This window comes from Haemaphysalis longicornis, unplaced genomic scaffold (assembly GCF_048455015.1).
Source record: "Haemaphysalis longicornis isolate Haplotype H1 unplaced genomic scaffold, Haemaphysalis longicornis Haplotype H1 scaffold_2, whole genome shotgun sequence".
NCBI classification, from domain to species: Eukaryota; Metazoa; Arthropoda; class Arachnida; order Ixodida; family Ixodidae; genus Haemaphysalis; species Haemaphysalis longicornis.
The window spans coordinates 63,674,969-63,684,691 of record NW_027526295.1 but is presented as its reverse complement, the minus strand read 5'-3'; positions in this window follow the sequence as shown (position 1 = coordinate 63,684,691).

Genomic DNA, 9,723 nt, shown 5'->3' with positions numbered 1-9,723 from the left:
TTCCCGCTTTTCAGCCGCGTAGGTTTTACGACCAGCTTTCTTGTGAGCTGTATAGTTTTGTCACATTCGATACTACAATGCATCAACCAGGATACGCAAGATAGATCGAGCTCCGGTATCAAACACTTTACAAGAGGCCATCCCGGCGAGGTATATAGATCTTAACATGAAACCTAAAGATACGAAAATGAAATAAAAGACGACCTTGATTCCTAATCTGTTCTGTACACCACGTATTCACCTGACTTACACTTCAAATGCTTGCACGCGGGCTAGTGTTGCAGAACCGCTTGACACTCAGATGAAGCGATGCTTTGATGAAGCGATGCTTTATAACAATAATAATCTTAAAAATGAATCGAAGAATGTAAAGAACGTTCTAAAGTCCGCGTTGTATTTAAAGAATATTTGCACCACTTTTTTGGTTCTACAGGAGCCGAGAAAATAGTGCGAATGAACACAGTTAGGGTCGTGAATTGCTCCGGTAGTAGTTTTCGGACTACTGTAACACAACCTTTTACCGACAATTCAAATCATCGTTAGACGACAGAACTCATCTAGAACTACTATCGAGGAATGGGGAAAGCATATTTTAAGCACAGCTGCGAAGGTGTCGTGCTTAAATCGCTGGCACGCCGTCGCGCTTGAAAGAACCGCCGGAAGGAGGTAGGGCGCATGAATATCCATACCTGCACTGAACTTGAGCCTTGTCAAATAAAGTTGGAAGGCATTGATGTTTGCACTACAAGGAGCGTGGTATCAGAAACTTCTACTTGAACCCAATTTTGCTCCCAAGTTCTACGAAAGGCTTTTAAATGTCATAGGTTCACCACAAAGACACGTCGCTGATGACTGCAGAATACGCAGGAAATGTTCTACCCAACCTCCCATCTAAAAGTGGTCCTTCAAATTAGTGCTTGTTATCCCGCACCCCTAATAAAACCAAGCGACACTGAACCTCAACCGATGAAAGTACACTAAAGGCTCGTTCATACGAACTCGGTTAATTCGAAATTACAGTTATTTCAAAGTGACACCCTTTTGCCGGCATAGCCCTGTGTATTACAATGGGAGAAAACTTCCGATAATTCGAACGCGTCGGTATCCATTACGGTTCATTCGAACTGGGATACTTTGGTTGACATCGATCCTCGCGGAAGAAGTCCGCTTAGAGTGGTTACAATGTGTTGCAAATCCAAAACAAACCAAATTTACTAGATACGAAAAACAACAAAAAATGGCAGCATCTCCACTCAGTGGATGATGGCGAGGGTGCGTTGTACGGGGACTCGAAATGACATCCAAGTTGCGCCCCGAGTGACAACACATTTGCGCCCCGACCGTCATTCGATTTGAGCCGTGAGTTGCACCTTGATTATTCGCTAAATGAAACTGCAACTCACAGCTCAACTCGAATTTCGCTTCATTTTCGATTGATGGTGGTGTGCGCACGGATGGGCGCGGACGGACATTGGGACGTTCTAAGGTACGCCGCACCGTTACAGGCGAGGGAGTGCGCCTTTTGACTCTCGAGTACTAACTCACGGTCGTAGTCCAATGGGTGAGACGACTGACACTAACTCTGTGGGGTTTACCAGACACAGGCTGGAATCCTTTCGGCTCATGTGTGATTTTTTGCGATTGTAAATGCTATGCGGACGGACGCGGACTCCTCACCTAACAGAAAAACAACAGCAGCCGGCGCCCCGCCGACGGCGCCAGTGCTCCGGCTAACGCCTTTGCAGGTTTTCTTTGTGCCGAGGTCGCTGTTTTGGGCCTGCGGTCACGTGGCGTGCGCAACAAACGTGTAGTAGCACCTAATCGCGATAACGAGTCCACAGATGGCTTCTTTGTGTTCTGCCCGTAAAGTTTAGCACGAAGTCCATTCATTCCAGCGCCCGCCCCCTTCGAGTTCGAATTAACGAGCTTTTACTGGAATAACTAAAAATTATTGACACTTTATTTTAAATGTGCTCAAATTGGCTACAATGTATTCTCTGCAAGTATATCAGCGAATAAATCCTTTGACTACTGAATCATGACTACTGACTTATCTTGGCACGCACATATCAATAACGCTAGCACTAACACGGCTCTTAGCGTGATTGTTAGCTTGCTAGATTGTTAGCTAGATTTGTTAGCTAAATTGTTAGCTGTTAGCTAGATTGTTAGCATGATTGTTAAGAGCCGTGTTAGCTGGCGCTAACACGGCTCTTAGCTCTTAGACCAAATAAACACCGTCATCAGAACAACCTATAAGGCAGCCCTCAACCTCCCATTCTCAGGCTCAGCGAAGATACCCTCAAATTGTTGGATCAGCTGTTCGTGGCTAGGATGAGGTAAATGCGCCGAATGTCTGGCGCTTTACGTTTGCATTTATTTATCTCGATCCTAGATGTGGCGACGACGTTTCTCGCTTCCGACGGCGCGTTTCCACGAGCGGCGTGCGGCACCACCGCTCACCACCCGTTTCAATTTGGCGCCGCGGCGTCCTGGAAGCAGACGACGCGCCTCCGTTGCTATAGCGAAAGGGCGCATGCGCAGAGAGCAGTGGAAGTGCGATCAAGTGCGAGACATCCCCCTCGCATGGGGCACGATCAAATGCAGAGCATTTCCGGGGGCGCACGACATTAAGTAGTTTGCGTTACGTTAATGTTGTTGCACTTGTGGCAACTGCTGACGAGAGAGCGCTCGTCAGCAGTAATTTGAATGAGTCAACAATATAAGGCGCGTTCGTAGCGTCCCATTCTGTGTCGGCTTTGTGGCGCAGTGGGTAGAGCACCATGTACATTGCGTTCCGCCCGCAGGGTCGAGGGATCGAAACCTGGCGCCGGATAGTATTTTCTTTTATATAGTGTAGGGGGAGGGGTGCGGACTACGACTACGGACGTCAACGCGGGTGACATTGTGAGTTACTGAAATGCTCTGCATTTAAAACTCCCACCTCCCCTCGCGGGAACCCCTGTGTAGATGCGACGCATAGGGGGTTCACGTTTCAGCGTTCGACAGCGGAGGAACGGCGCTGGAACGATAGAGCGGAGCGGCGCAGGCACCGCGTTTTATAGCGCCCATAACGGTGAGGGGACGCGCAGGCGCCAGTGCGCCTGCCGCGGCTACGACGCAACACAATCCAACACAATCCACTTTCATCCAATCCAATCCAAGCCAAGCCAAGCCAAGCCAATCCAATCGAATTCAATCCAATGCCCCTCGCGAGAGAGTGTTCGCTATCGGAGAGGAGAGGGGGTGAGCGGCGGAGAGCGCAGCTCGCGCCGCGAGGAGAATGAGGGTGGGGCGGACGCCAACGACGACGACGCCGACGCCGGATGCAGGGACAAGGAGGGGGAATGAGATGCCTTCGCATCTAATAACCACGGGACGGGCCGCAGCTTGTGCTTGCTTTCGTGCCGGTTGAGCTTACGCGGCGTTCGACGGGTGAATAGCGCAGCCGCGAGAATTATTTTCACCTTTCGTCGTTTGTCTGGGGAGGATGCGCGCCTGGCCGATAGAATTGTTCCCTGCTGGGGAAAGGTTTTTAAGTCGGAGTGGTGCTGCAGGTACCTTGTGATACCACCGTACATTGTCAGTGGTAATTACCGGATTAGTGCCAATTACCAATTTGTAGAATGCAAAATTAAATAGGGGTGTATTTAATTTTGCATTCTACAAATTGGCTTTTACTACAAAAAGTATGTTTGGGTTATAACCCCTGTTCATTTATTTTTGATTGGCTGCAAACCTGCCATAGCGTTGCTGGAGCGGGTGTTGTTCCCCAGGTTATTCTTTTTATTTTTGGGAAGGGGGGAACATGGTAAAAGGATTGGAAGAATTGGTAATTACCAGATTAGTGCACGCGAGCCGCGGGTGCGTTGTTGTCGAGCGAGTTTCCCTCGCTCTGAGGTGATTCAAAAAGTCACCGGGATTGCAGGGTCACTGGGTCAACGGGAATCGTTCGGGGTTGCAGGTTTGGACACCTCCAAGGAAAGCTCGAGCTCGTTGTCGCCAATTGCTTAATCCCAAGGTTTAAACTATTATGGATCCCAGACAGTTCTAAGGCGAGCAACGAAATAAAGACAGAGCTGGCTCCGGTGACCCAGACATCCACTGCAGATTTTACAACCTCGCCCGCGCCCGAGGATTTCTTTTCCTTTGGGCAACGAACGCTTCCTGCCGAGGCACAGTATGAGCTGTCGCGGTACCTGTTGGTACCAGTTGACTACCCGCTGTCACAAATGAAGAACTTCGAGGGAGTGAACCAACTTTTCTTCAAGTACCAGACGTCAGTACGCTCAAGCGCGTCCGTGGAACGGCTCTTCAACATTGCCAACGAATGTTGACGAAAAAATGAGTTTGTCTGTCTGACTCCAACATCGAGATGCAACTCTCGCTGAGTTCAAACAATAGACTCTACTTAGTTGTGACTATGTATTCAGACATTTTTTCCCAGTAAATGTTTTCACATTTTTTCATTCATTCTACATGTTTTTTCTCTTCTGCCATATCCTATAACTGTGTTATGTACTAATTTTTTTTCTCCTTGAAGAACCAAATAATCGGTCGTTTCTGTTGCACTGCACGTGTTTTCTTGTTTTCTAATTACTTCTTATTTATTTGTGTTGTTTCGTTTATTTTATAGTGTCGTACTTTCTTTCCGACTATATTTTTTCTAGCGTAAATCTTTTTTACGCACACGATTAGGCTCCGTGTTATTTCCTGTGCTTTTCCCTTATGCGTATTTCAAACCACCGCAACTAACTGATTCGTGCGTCGCGTCCACATACTTGGCTCTTGTTGATTGTTTCCTTTATCTACTACCCTGCTTGTGTTCGGCATACTATGCGATTCTTGTACGCAGATGTCGTGTGCGCTACGCTGTTGGTTTTTATTTTTTTTTTATCGTCTTCCAACTAAAAATTGGATTACGAACCTCGTAGTCATTACTTCTCCGGTTGTGTTTTGTTAATCGCAAACTTCTGGTGTATGATCCACAAAGCTTCACTTTTGTAACCCCATTACTAAATTCCATGCAAAGAGGCCTGTAAAGTGTTTTATTAAATAAGCATTCATTAGAGGCCGATGCATATTTTCTTTCGACGCGGTTTCTTATGCAAGACATTTAATTACGTTCCTGCATGTGAGTAACTTTCGATTTGCATATCTGAAACACAGCAATCTTATTGCGCATTCGTAAGTCCGAAGTGGGAAGTGTAATATGTCTTGCGCGTATAACAGACGAGCACACAAATCGCAGTTAGACATGTGTGGAGTTTGTCCGGTGTTTTTCTGAAAAAAAAAAACTTCTAGGAACGTTTCTGTAGATTTTTTATATCTCCAGATAAACTGCTGGCGGCTGTGTTCATATTCCTATAATATACGTAGTTCGATGTGAGTTTTAAATTTCTCTCTGTATTTCGCCTGAGGAATCAGACACTATAATTTTATTAAAAAAGTGAAATGTAACGTTAATGTAATCACACGTTCCATGTTCGAAGTGGAACTGGAACGCGTTCCTTTCGCAATAAAGGAACTTGTAACGGGAACTCGTTTCAAAATTGGGGAGGAATGAGCTTTCGTTCCTGTTTTAGAGGAACGTGTGCAACACGCTCAGAATGACCAACAGGCACCGCCGCAAGCTGTCAACTCTGAAAAGACTGGGGTTACGTAGGTTTTCAACTCTTCAGCGAAGCCTTTTTGAATGGGCTCTGTTGAGAAATAAAGATGCGGAGGCAGGGGGCGACAGTGGGAGGAGAGGAAGAGGAGGGTTGGGGGTGGGTGGGTGCTGACTGCTTCGCTAATCGACTCCATCATCTTTTTGGAAGCCAGACGCTGGTCTTCTTTCTGTGCACAATTTCCGGCGCCGTGAAACCCGGGAAACGAGGCACGAGCGGACCCACGTTTGACGGCGCAGCGGCTCCGAGGCACGCAAGGCTTGTATACCTTCGCACTGCTTTATCGTGGAAGCCTTGCCCTTAACCGCCGCCCATTTCGGCTCGTGCCCAAGCTGCCCTCGTCACCTAGGTATTCGAAACCGTAGCGTCTTGCTTCATTGACTGGTGCCATGGAAGTGCTTAGTTTTCGCCGGGATGTACTGCGAGCGACCGTCTCCAGGACTATGACAGTGCGGAGCAAGGCAGCAACGGCCCTTGCCAGACAAAATCTCCTCGACCTCATCTTGTCAGACCAGGTGCGCCTGCACATACTTCACGCTCAAGTTCAGAAGAACATCAAGGATTTAGAATGTGATACTAACATTTTGGACGCAATCGATTACAACGAGCGTATCTGCGCCCCAAGGCTCACCCGCAAGCCCCGTCCATCAACCTCGGGAAGCCCCGTTTCTACCGGCAACGCAACTTGGACTATCTGCTCATTTCCTGAGGAGGCCCTGCGGACGTTTTCTGACGAGGGCTGGCGGACAATGGTCGCGGGTGACGTGCTGCCCGTCCGGGCAGTGACTGGTGAGCGGGTAGTAGAACAGGACAACGATTACGGAGACGCTGCGGCCTTTCAGGACGCCAAGCAAGACCCAGATGGGCTCAGCCCGGGAGAGCGGCTCCAGCGAAAGCGGTGGACCGGCTCGCACCTCTCGACTCAGCGCATGCTGATACAGTCAAACCCAACTATAACGAACCCGGATAGAGCAAATTATGCTATATATCGAACTAAAATAAATCAGTTACGGAAATACACGCGAAAAATATTCCTTATCACGAAGTTCACATCTGATATATCGAACTCGGCGTGCCTAGAATGGCCGCCAAAAAGGCATGGTCTCGCAGCGGCGATTGAGATGCTGATTGGGCGCGACCACTGATGAAATTCCGCAACTGAGACATTGCGCTTCGTATGGAGCGACTTGACACCCGACACTTTCATTACTGTTTCCGACGCGCGCAACTCACGACAGAACCGCCAGTCAGTAAGCCCGGACCAAGACGGCAGCTCGCCAACCTTCCCGATGCTGTGCCGAAAGGAGTGCCCTTCGAAGATTTCCTGAGTGTCGACGACGACGTTGCCGTCACTGTAAACCCCTCGGACGCGGACACCGTCAGCAGCACGGTCGTAATGCTGATGAAAAGCACAGAGGAGGCAGAGGATGTCGTGAGTGAAAGCCGTCCGACGCTTAATGAAGTGCTTTCGGCAGTCGATGTCCTCCGCCAATATTTCTTCGATATTGAAGGACACGGACTAGAACTGGTGCAAACGATGTCTCGCGTAAAGAATTCTGTGCTAGTTGACGCTGCCGAAACGAAAGGGAAAAAAATCACCGCTCTTTTGTAAGCAGGCAGCTTTTTTAATTTTTTTTTCGATTTTTTTTTGTGTATGGTAATGACACAGTTTATTTTGTTCGTTTCTGCATGCGGGGATGGCAGGGGGATTCCCGGGTATTGCGAACTCGTAACAATAAACTCGTTATAGGCAGGTTTGGCTATATCGAACTATTGGATATATCGAACTAATCGTGGTGCATACTGCAGTTCGCTATAACCGGGTTTGACTGTAGAGAGAGCACGAGCAGCCAGCAAGGACCAGAGCATCCCGGACTAGCGGACGCCCACCACCCGTGGTGCTCTCACCATCCTGCACCATTAAGCTCCACATTAAAAATGTTTATTATCTCTCTCTCTCCAACCATGGTGTTTGTGATAGCCGTTATGGAGAAATCTCGGGGACCCTGCCGGGACCTCGCTGTCGCTTACGCGACTATCGTTTCCGAGACGTCCGACCAGCCTCGCCGCAGCGCTGGCGTTGCCGACACGGCTCTTACTTCAGAGACATCACACCGGCCCTTCCGAAACCATAGCATCGTTTATTTGACAACTGCTTTGGAGACAACCGACTGGCCCTGCCGTGAACTTGGCTTCGCCAATGCGACCCCGGTTTTGGGTCGTCCCCGCGACACTGAGGTGACCCTCGCATTGATTACAACACTCGCGTTTTTCCAACATTTCCGAAGCCCTGCAGCACCTCGAAGAAGGTTTTATTGGATCCGGCTGCGAAAACGTGGCCCGTGCAGAACGCGGTGCCGCTTCAGGCGATGGCGAAGAGACTGCGTTTCCGGCGCTCCGTGAGCGAGCTTAGACGCCGGAAGCGAGCTTCGGCCGCGCTCGCCCAGGCCAGGCGGCGAGGCATCCTTGTGGCGAAGCAGAACAAATGTTTCGATGGTGACAACACCTTCTACAGAAAGCACAAATTCATGCTGGGTGCGCCTTTCTGCACTGTTTATAGGTGCGGCGAGAGCGAAGCCTCCTCCTGCACCAAGGGGACCGACATCAGTTTCAAGATATCGATTTCGTAGGGGCAGGGAAGGACATCAGCTTAGTAAGAGTGCCACTGCTCTCGCCGTATGCTGCCTGGCGACGTGGCTGCCCGCACCAGCTGTTCCGTTCGATCCTGGTGGGTGCCTCGTGGCGAACAGCCTGGAGCACGGTTGATCTCCCGTAGTGACCAGTTCAGTCTTCAGTTTGACCACTGTCGGTCCTTCTGACCCTCGATAACGAGAAACCGCTTGTTGCCAGTGAAGCCGGACATAAACTAGGCCTGTCTAACCTGGTTGACGAGGCTGTTCACAGGGAAGGATGGGACGTGACTACAACTTCCACCCGAATGCTCCAACAAATCCCCGAGCCAGCCTACATGTACAGCTGCTCTGAAATCATGCGTCACTACGGAAGTCGGAAAACAGGTCGTAGTGGGGCCCAGACTTCGCCAGTGCCCATGCAGCTGCCAGCTAGCTTCTAGCCAACTTGGCGGCGGCGGGAATATGTTGAGAAAAAAAGATGAGCATGCAGGGGCGACAGTGGGAGGAGAGGAAGAAAGGATTGAGGAGCTCACTGCCTCGCTAGTAGACTTCATCACGGTTTTGGAAGCCAGAAACTGGTCTTGTTTCTTTACAGGCTCTACCAAAACAACGTTGAAGAGAAGTTCCGAACGTTAGAGCCTGTCCTCGTGTACATCTGGCAAGCCTTTAGTACGGTAGGTAACTTTTTCATCGAGAACAAACTTTATTAAGGCTCTTCGCACAGATTCTGCTGTCCCGGAGAAACGTTTATCTTTTCTAGCTTATCTTGGCGAATAGGAGCTCACCGCTGACGGAAATTAAGGTTCTAAAAGCGGAGCTATTTAGGGACTTGCTATGTTCGTTGATGCATGTCACGCCACTCGAACGTACCTAGTGTGCTTACAGATGGCGCCACCACCTCGACGGCAGTCCAGTGCATGATCTCACTTTCCACGCTGGTTCGTGTGCTGGCGGCCACCCCCCGTCCTTGTGGTTGGTGCGAGCGTGCCCAAGTAGCCAAAATGCAACTCCTGTAGTCAAACGAAAAGTTGCCGTACATGGTCGTGAAGGAGACGTACTCCTGCGCCCTTACGCGGCAACCAGCCGTCCGCCACCTTCGAGCCTTTACAGTGAACTCAGAAGTGCCCCCGGGACGATGCGACGGCTATCACCCACAGACGGTATGGTAGATGGTATGGCACGCGGCGCCCTACCACCCCACACGCATGCACACATTAACTACTGGACCTCCTTGTATCAGCTTCGAGTACGTATATACCACGGCCAGTGGCGCTGTGAGCGACCCCCGCACTTGCGGGAGGCGACCGCAAGCGTTCGGAAGTCAGCTCAGCTGTTAAATATTTCACAGGCGTACAACTGGCTTTAATGTTTCTAGTCTGAAGTAAACAAGTGGATCGTACGAGGATTGTTTAGACAGATGA